This window comes from Eublepharis macularius, chromosome 1, assembly GCF_028583425.1.
Source record: "Eublepharis macularius isolate TG4126 chromosome 1, MPM_Emac_v1.0, whole genome shotgun sequence".
Classification (NCBI taxonomy): domain Eukaryota; kingdom Metazoa; phylum Chordata; class Lepidosauria; order Squamata; family Eublepharidae; genus Eublepharis; species Eublepharis macularius.
Window position 1 is genome coordinate 42,057,173 of NC_072790.1, and position 14,670 is coordinate 42,071,842.

Here is a 14,670-nt window from a genome sequence, read left to right on the forward strand (position 1 = left end):
GGGGGGGGGGGGCACTTGGCTGCCTTTCTCCTGATATCAGTCAACTTCCTGTTTGCCCAAAGCTGAGGTTCAGTGCTTGCTCCCTAAGCCTCCTTTCCACACCAACCATGTCCCAGGTAACACTCCCCCACCAGTGTCTCTACTAATGTTCCCTCTAAGTTGTGCGGGGTTGTGAGCCAAAAATCTACTTTGTGAGGCGAAACAACTTGCATTAAAGTTTTTTTAAATTTGTTTTTATTTCAGTCTACAAACATACAAACATAAACAACAAAGTACTTTATTTTGTATTGTTTCTTGCTTAGAAACAAAACAGGGCAAGCAGTCGTTCATATAGGGTTTCTAAATATCAATCTAAATTACTCGGCAGGTAATGTTATTAATACTTCTGCTTCCCAACTGCTTGATATACAAATATAAATATATCTGAGAACATGTGCTGACATGTTAGCCTTCTCTATTCCAACAAGATTGCAGCAGCTAGGCGGAGAGATTTTCAGTACAATCCTGTACAATGTAACTCCAGTCTAAGCCCATTGGTTTCTAGCCTCTGTAGAATCCAAAAACAAAAACCATGTAATACATTTTGATTACAATCAAAACAAATTAACAAAAACCAGTTGTCTAAGACCATCTCGTCCCATTAGGTGAAAGGGCCACAAACATCAGAGTATACTTCTGTATAAAAATGGATATGTCCATGCCGATTGCAAAGGGATAGCTGTGTTAGTCCACTGCTGCAAAATAAAGCAGACCCCACCAGTGTCTCATTCCACTGGGGTTTCTACTTGCTGATGTGGTTCTTTCAAAGTGAAGCAAGGAGGCTCCATGATGGCAAAACAAGCCGATTCTTTTCTCCTCCTGAGACTGTGTATGAGATGAAAGACAGTCAGAGCGGCTGTGCATCTGACCGTGCTTTCGGAGAGATCATCATAAATAATGTGGGCTGCTCTTTAATTCCCCCCAGTCTCTGATTATGATGAGATGTGGCCTTTTGTGTTCGCAGGTAGGGGGTTATTTTAATTTATCATTAGCCTGAGCATGCCAGCCTGGTTTCAAAAGCGGCACTAAAAATGCTTTGTGGATGCAACACATCTAAGAATACAAAAATATTAACACTTGAATGTATATAAATACACAGGCTGACATGAAATCATCATTTAAAAAACGAGGAAACACCACCGCTGTCTAGGGTTGCCAGGCCCCCTCAACCTTCTGGCGGGGGATTGAGACCTGGCACTTACCTGTTCTGGTGGGGTGTGTGCGCACGCGCAGCCTGTGAGCACGCACCCACACTATGCAGGGGCCCAAAACCCACTTTGGCCCAGATCGGGCTCATTTCAGGCCCGTTTCGGCATGGATCGGGCCCGTTTTGAGCCACTGCAGAGCATGGGAGTGCTCCTGCACTCCACAGCGGCTCAAAACAAGCCCGACCTGCGCCAAAACAGGCCCGAAATGAGCCTGATCTGGGCTGAAACGGGTGCGTTTTGGGCCCTTGAGGAGGGCAGGAGCGCTCCCACACTCTGCAGCGGCCCCAATCCGGGCCAAAACGGACCTGATCCAAGGCGGCGGCAGTGCATGGGAGCGCGCACAGAAGGCATGCTCCTCCCCCCGCTGGCCAGGAAAGCAGGGGCAGGATGTGGGGGCGGGGGATCCCCCAACCCCACTAGGGGTCTGACATCCCTACCACTGTTTGTGTCTCTTATTTATTTATACTCTGCTTTTTTCCTCAGAGGGGATCGAAAGCAGCTTATGATGACATCATTCTCTTCACCTCCATTTTATCCTCCCAAAAACAATTATGTGAGGGAGAGAGCTTCCATGGCAAAGTGGGCATTCAAACCCACGTCTCCCAAATCTTAGTCCTCCGCTGTAACCACTACACATTACTTGCCATTTTGTATAAACAAGTTCACTTACAGACCCACCAAATAGCAAAATGTGGACAACTTCTCCAGCACCAACTTTCGCATCTGGGAATCCATTGCTTAGCCTCCCCTCTGCCCACCCATTTCTCCCAGTAAATGACGCCAGGCCTGGCTTTCATTCAGAGGGAGCTTTTTTGGAGCAGGGTTTGTTTCTGAAACTGCTTATGCTAAAAAGAGGCATCCTCTGCATGGCTGAGTGACCTTCCTCTCCATGCTGCTCTCCTCTCAGCATGGCCGATTCCAGATGACTAACCTTAAGTCGCTTCATGCCGCCCTCTTCCGGATCGCGACGGGGAAAATGCGAAATATCGCGTTTCCTCGCGCGATATTTCGCATTTTCCCCGTCGTGATCCGGAAGAGGGCGGCATGAAGCGACTTAAGGTTAGTCATCTGGAATCGGCCCATGTGTGGTGTACCTGCCCCCGGTGCCACTAAAGAGGGGGCGCCGGGCGCGGCTGCCAGCTGCCCTGGAGGCTGAGCGCAGGGTTGGGAAACCCTCGCCAGCCCCGCTGATGGGGCGGCTGGCTGGCTTGCCGCGCGTGCAGCCAGCCACGTGGCAAGCCAGCTGCCCCAGCTCATGCCCTTGCTGCTGCCAGCTCCGCGGCTCACCATGGGCTGGAGCGGCTGGCTTGCCGCACGGGCGGCACAGGGCAGTGGGGCGCGCTAACTGTGCGGAGGGCCTCCTAGCCCTGCGCTCAGCTAGCTGCGCGACAAGCCAGCCACCCCAGCGCCTGGTGAGCCGCGGAGCCGTTGGCAGTGAGAGCGTGCGCTGGGGCAGCTGACTTGCTGCGCGGATTGCTGAGCGCAGGGCTGGGAGCCGCGTGCGTGGCAAGGCAGCCAGCCGCCCCACCGCCTGCCTGCGCTGCCGCCAGCTCCACGACTCACCGGGCGCTGGAGTGGCTGGCTTGCTGCGCATGCTCCTGCCCATGTGATGACATCACAAGTGACATCATCATGCAGTGCTGGGAGTGTGCGCACGCGCGCGGGGAGCTCCCAGGCAAGGTTTGCCCCCGGGCGTCTGCGTGCCTAGATCCGGCACTGGTGGTGTAAAGAAAAACACAAAGTGTTCTTGCTCTCTCTTCATGCACTCTAGCTGCAGGTCATTCCAAGAAGCAGCAAAAAATTATGGTGCCTCTCCTTGTGACCCCGTAGGCAGGGCCAGATCTAGGGTTGCCGGTGCTCGGGGCAACCCTAGTCCGATCTCACGCACGCGCAGAGCGCGCACGCTCCTGGCGCGGCATGATGGTGTCATTTTGGTGATGTCATCACGCAGAGCGGCAGAGGCAGCATGCGGGGCTGGGAAGCCGCCCGCACCATTCGCCTCCCCGCAGGCGCACGGCGCAGGCAGCCTTGCAGCCCCTCGCGCTGCCTTTCGCCTGCCCTGCAGGACAGGAGGCGGCCAGCTTGCTGCATGCCCCCTGTCCTGCAGGGCAGGCAAAAGGCAGCGTGGGGGGCTGCGAGGCTGCCCACGCTGCCGCCTGCACGCTCCGGCAGCTGGCAGCTGCTCCTGGCACCCCCTCCCTGGCGGCACTGGGGGCAGACTACCCCCCCTGCCCCCTCTCGATCCATCCCTGCCCGTAGGTGAGGTCCCATGATGCATGTGAGTTTACTGATCCATGGGTTGAAAACCACTGGTCTACATGACAGCGCCTACACCCTCAGCTCTATCCCTTCTACACCGATACTATGGGCATTTGTGTGGCATAGCTGTGCCACACAAGTGTTTATGGATACCATGGACAGCCAAAAAGTCAGATAAGTGGGTTCTAAATCAAATCAAGCCTGAATTCTCCCTAGAAGCTTAAAATGATTAAAATGAGGTTACTGTACTTTGGTCACATCATGAGAGGGCAAGACTCACTGGAAAAGATAATGATGCTAGGGAAAATTGAAGGCAGTAAGAAAAGAAGACCCAAATGAGATGGATTGACTTGGTAAAGGAAGGCACAGCCTTCAGTTTGTAAGACCTGAGCAAGGCTGTCAATGACAGGATGTTTGGGAAGTCATTCATTCAACAACAATCAACAACAACAGTCTTTTATCTATGGCATTCATTTTTAAGTAATCTTTTTAATTTTAGGACTCAGGTTTTTCAGAGATGCTATGCGTCTTTGATACCTTTCTGCTACTCTCAGTTGTGAGCAGGTGGCCGCTTTGGTCTAGTGGATTTCGTTCTAGGCTTGTGCAATTAGGGTTGTTTTTAAAGGATCTCAGTTGTGGGCACTTCAGGTGACCTTTCTGGTTAAGGAACAAGGGATGCTAAAGTGCAATCCAAACAAGGAAAATAGTATTTACATGTTGCCAGCAGCAAGATAATAATCAGTTCTGCTTTCCATCACAGAGGGCTGAAAAAAACGGCCCTGCAGCCAACATACAGATACAACATGCCCTGTGGAAAAGGGCAGATGAAGTTCAACTTCCATTAGAAAGCAAGAGCACACTTAAGGAGGATCATCTGGCTTGTTGGGCTTGCTTATCATGAAGATTAGCAGGAACAACAAGAGGATGGAACAGATAATAGAGTTTCAACCAGAGGACATTTTATAGGATAGTAATCCAAGGTGGGTTTGCAGAGTTCACTTCTGTCTTAAGGCTCAACGGTGCTCTAGGTCATTGTACAAGGTGATGGAAGAACCATTTTTTTCTCTTTGAATCTATGGTCATCTACTTCTGTGGCATCCTCATATTAGAATTATTTCTAAATTTACACCCTGACCTGGATAGCGTAGGCTAACCCGATCTTGCTAGATCTTAGAAGCCAAGCTGGGTCAGCCTTCGTTAATACTTGCATAGGAGACCACCAAGGAAGTCCAGTGTTGCTATGCAGAGGCAGGCAATGGCAAACTACTTCTGTTCATCTTTTGTCTCAAAAACCCTATGAGGGGTTGCCATAAATTGGCTGAGACTTGATGGTACTTTTCACCACACTTGAACCCTGGGATATGGAGTGGGATACGGAGTGGGATTATGCCCACAGCCTCTGCACTGACTTTCACACATGGTGAGAACACGGTAGCATTTCCATCTATGATGCTTATGTATTATTTATTAATTATTATTGTTATTTTTTCCCCAATCAAGAAGACCCAAACTGCATACAATGTCAGTCTCCCTTCCTTCATGTTATCTTCACTACAGCAATTCTGTGAGGTAGGTTAAGCTGAGAGAGTGACAGGCCCAAGGTCACTTACCTAACTTCCATGGCAGACTGGAGATCCGAACCCGGGTCTCCCAGATACTAGTCTTAGAGCCAAGCTACAAGTGACGCCTAACACGGGTTGGACACTTGTCAGCTTCCCTCAAGTTTTAATGGGAAATGTAGGCATCCTGGTCTTGCAGCTTGGCTCTCTGACTGTTGTCCAATGGACTTTTCAACTGTAAAGTGTCCAACCTGTGTCAGGTGTCACTTGTAACTTGGCTCTAACACTCTTAACTGTTAACACCAAACTGACTTGGGGTTGTTCTTCTAGTATTTATTTTAGTGTATGCTAATTGTTCACACAGAAGAGAAAGCCGAGGGAAGGTACTTGTATTAATGAGCTTTTTGGCCAACAGTAAGCCTTACATTTACATTCCAAGCACACTTGTTCTAGGCCTTATGCCGGACAAATGTAATTGCTTTCTTATCCATGACCAGAGGGAAGGGAGCAGGAGAGATGTTTCTCATGTGCCTCAAGCAAGGCTATCAGGTCTTCCACTAGGGTTGCCAGGTCCCTCTAGTCTCCCAGCGGGAGACTGGGATGCTGGATCCTACCCCCTCGGTGCTGGTGCTGTTGAGACCGTGTGTGCGCAAAGCGCGCTCATGCTCCCAGTGTGAGTGATGACGTCACTTCTGGGAGTGACATCATCACGCAGGGTTAAAGGCGCCTGTGTGATGACGTCACACGCACCGGGGAAGGCAGAGAGAGCAGGCATCTCTCTCTCTCTTTCGACGACGACGCTGCCACTGCCTCACCCCTTGTCCCTGCCGGCGCGGGCAGCACAGGGGCAGCGGTGGCCACGGTGAGAGACACAGCTGTGGTGGTCACGGCCTGCTCTCTCACCACGGCCATGGCCGCCCCTGTGCAGCCAGTGCCGGCAAGGACAAGAGGCGCGGCAGCAGCAGCAAGAGAGAGAGCAGGCCGTGGCCACTGCAGCTCGCTCTCTTGCCGCTGCTGCGCCCCTTGTCCCTGCTGGCACCGACTGCACAAAGATGGCGGTGGCCGCGATGAGAGAGCGGGCCGCGGTGGTCACAGCAGCGGCGGTGAGAGCGGTGTGCTCTTGCAACCACCGCCTGCTTTCTCTCTGCTGCCGCCCCACCTGGTCTTGTGGCGCGGGAGCGCACCCCGCACTCAGGGGCGCACCGCGCCACCCAGGGAGGGTGCGCTCCAGGGAGCACCCCCCCCCGCCAGCCAGGTAAGAGGGTGTGGGGGGAGGGTGGGATCGGGGGATCTCCTGCCCCAAGTGGGGGGATGGTAACCCTATCTTGCACACTGCTAGACCTCCATCTGGCAGCCTTTGTTTTCCCCCAAGCCAATCAGAAAAACAGCAGAGGGAAATGGAGGGAGAAAAAATCAGCTCATGCTGAAATAAAATGGTGTTAGTCCCTGGACTTCTGTTTGTTCCAGTGTCATTGGACCTGTTTGTTTTCCTTTTATGTCTCCTTTAAGCTCCTTTGGGGGTGGGGAAATGCCTATCCAGGCTTGCCGGGTTCCCCACCGTAGCGAGGAAACTCTGCTCCCGGTCTATGGAAGCTTCTGCCCCCTGCCACCAAACACCTGGCTAGCTGGGGGTGGGGAGGCATCATGAAAGGGGGAGCAGGCCTGGGGCACATGCATGACATACATGCACACCCATCCACGGCACCGGAAAATGATGCCATTTTCAGTGCAGCGCAGAAGCAATAGGTCATGCTGGGGCGGGGCCTGATTCTTTAAAAAATCAGCCCCAAACACTACATACATCTCAGATGCATCTTATGAAGAGAGCTGTGGTTCTCGAAAGCTTATGCCTCAATAAAGTTGGTTAGTCTTAAAGGTGTTACTGGACTTTTTACAATTTTGCAACTACAGACTAACACGGCTAACTCCTAGGGAAAAAAATAATCTCCCTCTTTTTGGGTGCTTTATTTTGTTTTCATATGTCAACTGTCTGATGGGGATAATAACAACACTGACTTTGTCCAGTGTAGTGCTCTGAGCGGGGCACTAATCTGTCTAGAAGATTGGTATGTAAGTACAGTTATTATTGTTGTTGTTGTTGTCATTTTTACTTTTAGCATGACTAGGGGCCTCGCAAGCGAGAAGTGGCCCAGACCTCTCAGAGATTCCAGAGAGAGCTGACCCTTGTCCCAACTGTGACCTCTTTTAACAAAGGTGATTCGTTTAGATAAGGAAGTGAAACTTGATCCCAGACACTAGTCTAGAAAGTCCAGTGATGTTTTTTCTTCAAGAGAAATCGTTGTAATTAGGAGTGGGTGGCATGAGAGAAAGAAAAGGTTAGCCGTAATCTCTCTCTCTGTGTCTTCTGTCATTCTTAAAGGATGAAATCATGCCTGCCTAGTTAGCTTACATCAACCATTTCGAGTCATTCCAGAGACACACCACTATGTTTGGCTGAGGAGAAAAACCCAATACACAATGGAAAGCAGTGAACAGCATAAAGGTGAACCGGCGAGACACCCTGAGTGCCTCAATACGCATTATACTGCTTCTGGGTTTGCCTTGGATTCTGTCAAACTAGACGTTGAAACTTAATCCTCTCAGGACTACTACAGCGACAGAAAGAGGTCATTTAAATCTGTTCCCACCTCAAAACAGTTTCCTGACTTGAAACTGCCCAGAGGAGTTGCCATTTGCTGAACTGGGAAACTCGCTTGTCCTAAGGGGCTACCTATCCAGTTCCCCCGAAAGGGATTATAATAGCACCCTATTATAATGCTGTGGGTGTGAAGGCTTGAGCGCCCCCCCCCCCGCCCGACATAGTACCAATCCAAATCAAGCCCCTCCACACTTAAGAATTACGCCTCAGCATGGGACTCTAAGCGCATCAGGTTTGACAGGAATGGGTGTGTGGACAGAGGGTGGGCTAGAGTTGCCAACTCTGGGTTGGAAAATTCCTGGAGATTTGGGGGTGGAGTCTGGGAAGGGATCTCAGGGAGGCATGCTGCCATAGACTTGGGATTCCTATTCCCCTTGTGAGGACAGGGATCCCCTGCTCCCAGCCTCTGCCCCTCTGCTCACCTGGCCCGCAGGGGGGAAAGGTGCAAGGAATGGACCCAGGAGCCCCTCAGCATGCTCCCACATTCTCTGGATGCATCAGGCATCGTTCCTGGAGTGACATGGAAGCATGAGGTTCTACCAGGAGCTGATTGAGTAAAAATCAGCCCCCAACCTTGTTGGCTCCCTGGAGCAACAAGGAAGTGGTGCACACACCTCCTAGCAACCCTACATAGACTCCACCCTCCAAAGCAGCCTCCCCCCCCACCCAGGGGAACAGATCTCTGTCATCTAGAGATCAGTTGTAATCCCAGGAGATCTCCAAGCCCCATCTGGATGCTGGCTGCCTTTGGGTAGATACAGTAACAGTGGCATGTGGAATGAGGATCTGAAAAGAGCAATGTAGAGGCTAGCGAACCATGCGATATTAAGACCAATACCACTTGAAGCTTCATGATGCAAAGAGTGTTTCCAGGAGTTAGGAAAGAAAAATCTGCAATTTTAAGAGTATTTACTCAGAGGTAGGTCCCACTGAGCTCCTTTGGCCTTACTCTGCAGTAAGTGTATTAAGGATTGCAGCAATCTTTTTATTTAGGGATCACCAACACGGTGCCCATGGGTGCAGCTGTGCCCACCAACACCTTTTCTGGTGTCTGTCAAGTATTATAAGAAAGAGCTTTTGCAAAGAATGGCATCTGATTGGCCATTGGAGTATTAATCAGCTGCGCAGATTTTCACAAACATTGTTCTGGCAGAAACTGCTTCCACAGCACAAGGATCTTTATGGACCTCAGGCTGCCCACTCACAGCTAGTCACGCCTACCATGTCTGGGGTTTGGGCAGCTTAACTCAGCAGTGGCCACTTCTGCCTCCTCTGTCTGGGGCTCAGGCGATCAGCTTCTGGGGAAAGCTCCAATCTGTCTCTCACAGGGTGAAGGCTGCCCTTTGCTTGGCCCTGGCAAGGGGATGGGGTACAGTTGCCAAGTCCAGGTTGGGAAATTCCTGGAGATTTTGAGGGTAGAGCCTGAATAGGGCGGGGTTTGGGGAGGAGCGGGAACTCAGCAGGGTATGATGTCATGGAATACAGCCTCCAAAGCAGCCATTTCTCATGGGCTACTGATCTCTGTGGCTTGGAGATCAGTTGTAATTCCAGGAGATCTCCAGCCACCACCAGGAGGTTGGCAAACCTAGAATGAGTGTGGCATTGCTTCTGGGACCTCATCCTGGACTTTTGCCCAGAATAAATGTGATTTTTAAAAGCTATGTAACCCCCCCCCCCCCCAAACATGGGTAATAACATTCTTTGAGCAGCAATCTCCTACAGTGTGTGATAATCTGTGTAGTTTAGTCTACAACTTCCCTCTGAACCTTCACTTCTGAAGCAAACCACTTCCTCTCAAGGACGAAGAAATGAGTATAAGATACCAAGAGAGTCTGACATGGAAGACCACACAAGCCAAGAGCAACTGAAGATAGACATGTTCAGAATGCTGTGGGAGCAGAAAACTTCCCCTCAGGAAACACCCAGACCCACTTTGCTAAGTTGCATAGGGCATATTCTGTGGAAGAAAAGCTACGTCAGGCAACCTAATGGTTTCAATAAATTCCAGAGGGGTAGACATGACAGTCTGTGGCAGCTGATATTATTTATTTAATTCATTGTTCTCTCCAAGGAGCTCAGGGCAGTTTACATGGGTCTTTGGTTTATTCTTAGAAGAGCCCTCTGAGGTAGGCTAGGTTAGGCTGGAAGGCAGAGAGAGTGGCTTAAACTCACCTGGTTAACTTGCCTTAAAGGCCTGCAAATTTAATGTGAGTGTGACATACGGTTTTGTGAGCTGGAACCCAATTTGTCAGATGCACCCAGTGGACACATGAAACTGCCTTTTACTGAGTCATACCCATCTTCCACATGTGTGCTACTGAGTACTGGACCTTTCAGTTCTCTGCTTGGCTCACATTATAACTGGCAGGACTTCAGTTAGTACAGCTCGTTCAGTGATTGCTAACTTAGTACTTTCTGTGTTTATATGAGAGACATGCGAGGGATTTATATATGCTCTTGTCCCTGAGTAAGGGGAATGATTGAAGAGTCAGAATCCTAAACCAGGCCCCCACCACCACCCCGTCTCCAACTTGATGAATTGTTCACAAGCAGGTTGTTCTTTTTTGTACATACGTATCATTTGAAAAATTAACCAACCCTCTTTATAAGCAGTCCTTTGTTTGAAAGAAACCTCTTATTTAAACCCAGGTCTTTTAAAAGTGCTCTAAAAAGGCCTCAGATTCAGTGCCTCACAAACTATTAACAATCTATTGAATTCTAGAGTATTTGGCTATCTCACAGTAAACGGATATAACATGCTCCAGAATGAGGTGGCAGAGTTCTAGGTCTGTACCATTTCAGACTAGTCTATGACTATATTTTGCATTGTTCTATATCAGGGCTTTTTTTCTGGGAAAAGAGGTGGTGGAACTCAGTGGTGGAACTCAGGACCACACAATTATGTCATTTTGGGTCAGCTGGAACAAGGGGGGAGTTTTTTAAAATTTAAATTGCCCTCGGTGAAAATGGTCACATGGCCGGTGGCCCCACCCCCTGATCTCCAGACGAAGGGGAGTTTAGATTGCCCTCCTCACTTTTCCAGCAGTGCAGAGGGCAATCTAAACTTCCCTCTGTCTGGCGATCAGGGGGCGGGGCCACCGGCCATGTGACCATTTTCAAGAGGTGCCAGAACTCCGTTCCACCGCGTTCCCCCTGAAAAAAAGCCCTGTTCTATATTAATAAATATTTGTAGCTAGTAAACTACCACAATATGTGAAGGGCAAGGCTACAAGAGTTGAGTCCAGTTAGAGACCAACTAGATTTATAGGGTATGAGCTTTTGAGAGTCAAAGCTCCCTTCAGAAGATATCGAATATTGCTCTTCTACTGCAGACCAATACGGCTACGCACCTGAAACAACCCCTGATATGGGAGTATTTTTATGCCAGGCCTTTGGTTGAGGAGGACCAGCAGGTGTCCCCCCTCATTCCACCTAAGATCACCACCTCTTCTATGACTGCCCTCGGCCACGCATTCTGCCCACAGCTATGACCTATGCAGGTTTTTGACCAGTAGTTAAAGTAGCCTATGTATAATGGCGCCTGGAGTATTTTAGTGTAAGTTTTAAGTGTGTTTTTAAAGTTGATTATTAACTTATTGTATTTTATTAATGATGTGAGCCGCCCTGAGTCCATTTGTGGGGAGGGCGGGATATGTCAAATTAAATAAATAAATAAAATAATGCGCAGGAAGTTTTAACATGAGGGCACCACAGAAATGTGACATCCCAACCTCCAAGGCAATGTTGTGCAATCCATTCTTATTGTCTCAGTGTTCTGCCACCTCAGTCCGCTGGTATGTGTAGCCCAAATGAAGTATAATCAATAGTCATAGAATTACAGGAAAAAAGGGCTGGAGAGGATTCATCAACTCCCCTTACACAATCTGGAAAAAAAAATGTTCAGCACCTTTAACAGAGGCTGATGAAAATCTTTAACTGCCCATTTCCCCTCGTTAAGCCTCTGTTAAATGGGCAAGACTTTCCCCCTCCAAGTTTGTTTATTTATTTATTTACTTTTATACCCCACTTTTCTCCTCGATGGGGACCCAAAGAGGCTTACATCCGTCTCCTCCATTTTATCCATGTAACAACCTGCTGGTGAGGTAAATTAGGCTCTATGTGTGTGTGTGTGTGTGTGCGTGCGTGCGTGCGCACACGTGCATCTCTCTCTCTCTCTCTCTCTCTCTCTCTCTCTCTCTCAATGGTCCAAGGTCAACTTGTGAGCTTCCATGTCAGAGTGGGAATCTGGACCCTATCTCCCAGACGCTTGTCCAACATTACAACATACTGGCTCTCAATCAGTTTGGCAGCCCTACCTAATGGAATACATTACTATGTTGTCCTTCTCTAGGGAATGTTTTCATAGTTGCATAACACAAACTACCAACATCTCTGCTGACCTTTAAAGCAGCTGAGATGTCTGAGAAGAAAAAAGACAGTTCAGGCCTTCAGGAAGCGAATCCTTTCCCATCTGCACTAATGCGCTGCTGGAACAGTAGAATGTATGGCTGCCAACTGATTGGGTGGGCCCAGTGGGGCCAGCTCTTGTTCTTTAATAACAGCTTGCATTTCAGAAATCAGCAGAGAGAACTTTTCTTCACATGGAGATGAACATTTTCAGCTGTAAATGTCTTCAATGTCAAGCTCCTGTTAAACACATAGTTATGATAGCTGTCAAAAACAAAAGATTGGTCCATTCATTCTGTCTGTTTTTCAGATCAGTTTTAAAACTAATGAGTTTTTTGTTCCTGTAACTGGATGTTTTAGATACATTTTTGCTCATACAATCATTAGACATGTTCTGTCTCACAGCTTTCTCATCATGGCAGCTAAGCTTTGGCTATAATGTTACCAGAACTGCTCTTTATTATAATGGGGAATTAGCTGTAGCAGTCTGTAACTATTAATATTAAGCGAGGATCATAACCTATGTTTACGGAGGTCCCGATCCCAGACACTCTAGTGAAAAAGAGGCAGACAAGGAGTAAGGTCCAAACACGTGTATTGAGTGTAGCGTAAGCCTAGCTTGCACAATCATACAAAGAACATACAAGGTCTAAGAAACATAGAGTATGAAATACAGAGACGTTCGCATTAGCTGGTTCCCAACGATGATAGGGGGAATACTCACTTATCCTGGAGCGAAGCAGAGACGCAGCAGCGAGGGTGGCCCAATGCCAGCACTGGAACCACAGGCGGACAGCAAGGAAGTCTGGATAGGAATGGCCTGAGCCACGGGCAGCAAGGGGGGGTCTGGATAGGAATGGCCTAAGCACCGAGTGGTCTGGGAGACCAGCTTAAATACCCCAAAACGTACCCTGGGGCTGGTGCTGTACTTGGTGGTTAAAACAAAGGTTCTAATGGGCTACTGAATGGCTTGGATGGGCCACTTTGGTAATCAGATTGTGATAAGTGACACCTCAGGAAGAGGGGACAAAAGAGGGAGGGGGAAATCCAAGTGGGCTGAAAGGATGTTCCAGCGGACAGGGCTTGTCCTGATGTCATCAGCTTTTGGAATGCGGAGGTTTCTTTGAGATGCATTCTTTAAGTGCTTGGGATGGTCGGCACTTAGTTCCTTCTCCGGGGCGGCTCCTAAGATATGCAGAGCGGGGCGAGGTACTCTCGCTGCGGACGTGGTGTGCCCGCTTCGCCGAAATGGCTTCTCAAAGCAGTCTCTTCCTCTGGGTCTTCTGGGTGCCTGAGAACATGGATGCCGGCTGGGCATAGCTGGGGCTGGATAGCAGGCTGCCCGGTAGCAAGGGCAAGCTTGGCGACCGGCCCGTGGGAGGCTCCAGGCGGGAACTGACCAGGGAGCGCCTAGCCAGGCTCGCTGGAGGTTTCCCCGGCAGGCGCCCGGCTGCTAGCAGCGGCTTGGGCCCATATGAGGCAGGCTTCCATGGAGGCAGGGGGAACAACACTTTAAAACACAGTCCAAAGCAGGGAACAGGCACGGTCCGTGGCAGATGGCAATGCAGGCACGGGGCACACTTGTAACAGAGTCCAAACACACACTGGGAATTCCAGATACAGGTCAGGGCAGGGCTGCCCAGAAAGAGTCCTTTGTGCAGTTAACCAAACATGGAGTCAGTAAACTACACAGTCTATAACAGCAGCAAGGCAATTGACACGCAGGCAGGAAACTGACACGTGTATCAGAACACACACGTGCAAAGCAATCTTTGTGCAGCAGTGAAACAGTAATGCAGGAAACTTTAGCACAGTTCATAGCAGGCTTCAAAGCAGGGGAGGGGGCCTACTTGGCAACAATTCCCCCCCTCGGAGACCCCGGGACGTCAGGCGCGCGGGTCTCCGAACTTGACTTTAAAGGCGAGGTGGTCGGCAATGTCCGGTGGTCGAGCTTCGAGCGAAGAAGGAGTGGGAAGGGAAGGAGGGGGAGGCGTCACTCAAAAATTTAGTTTGGAGAACCACCTAACCGAATAAGTGCAATTTAGATCAGCCAATGGGCTGCAGGTCTCTGGGTTCACACCAGGGGGTGTGCTAAGTGCAATCGTCAGAATAAATAGTAATAATTCATAGCAATAGTAATTCATAGTAATAGGCAGCAATGATCAATTCATGCATATAAATAATAACAATTCATATTTGGGTACATTGATCAATTCATGGCGGGAGGTAATTCATACGGAATTCATGGTGGGTTAAAAGCATTAAAACCAGTAGCAATTCATATACATGGATTAATTCATAAGCATAAGATTTAAAAGCAAGGACAATTCATGGTTCGATTCATGAATGTAGGATTAAAAGCACTTAAAGTGAAATGTGCAAGCAAGGCATAATTCATTGAGGGTAGGCTAATTCATAAATGGTTAAAATCATAAATACATAGATACATAGGGTTTAAAATGATAATTCAGGAAGTTAAAACCGATTTCATAGATGATAGCAGCAATAGTAAAAGCAAGTGCGGAGAAATAATTCATGG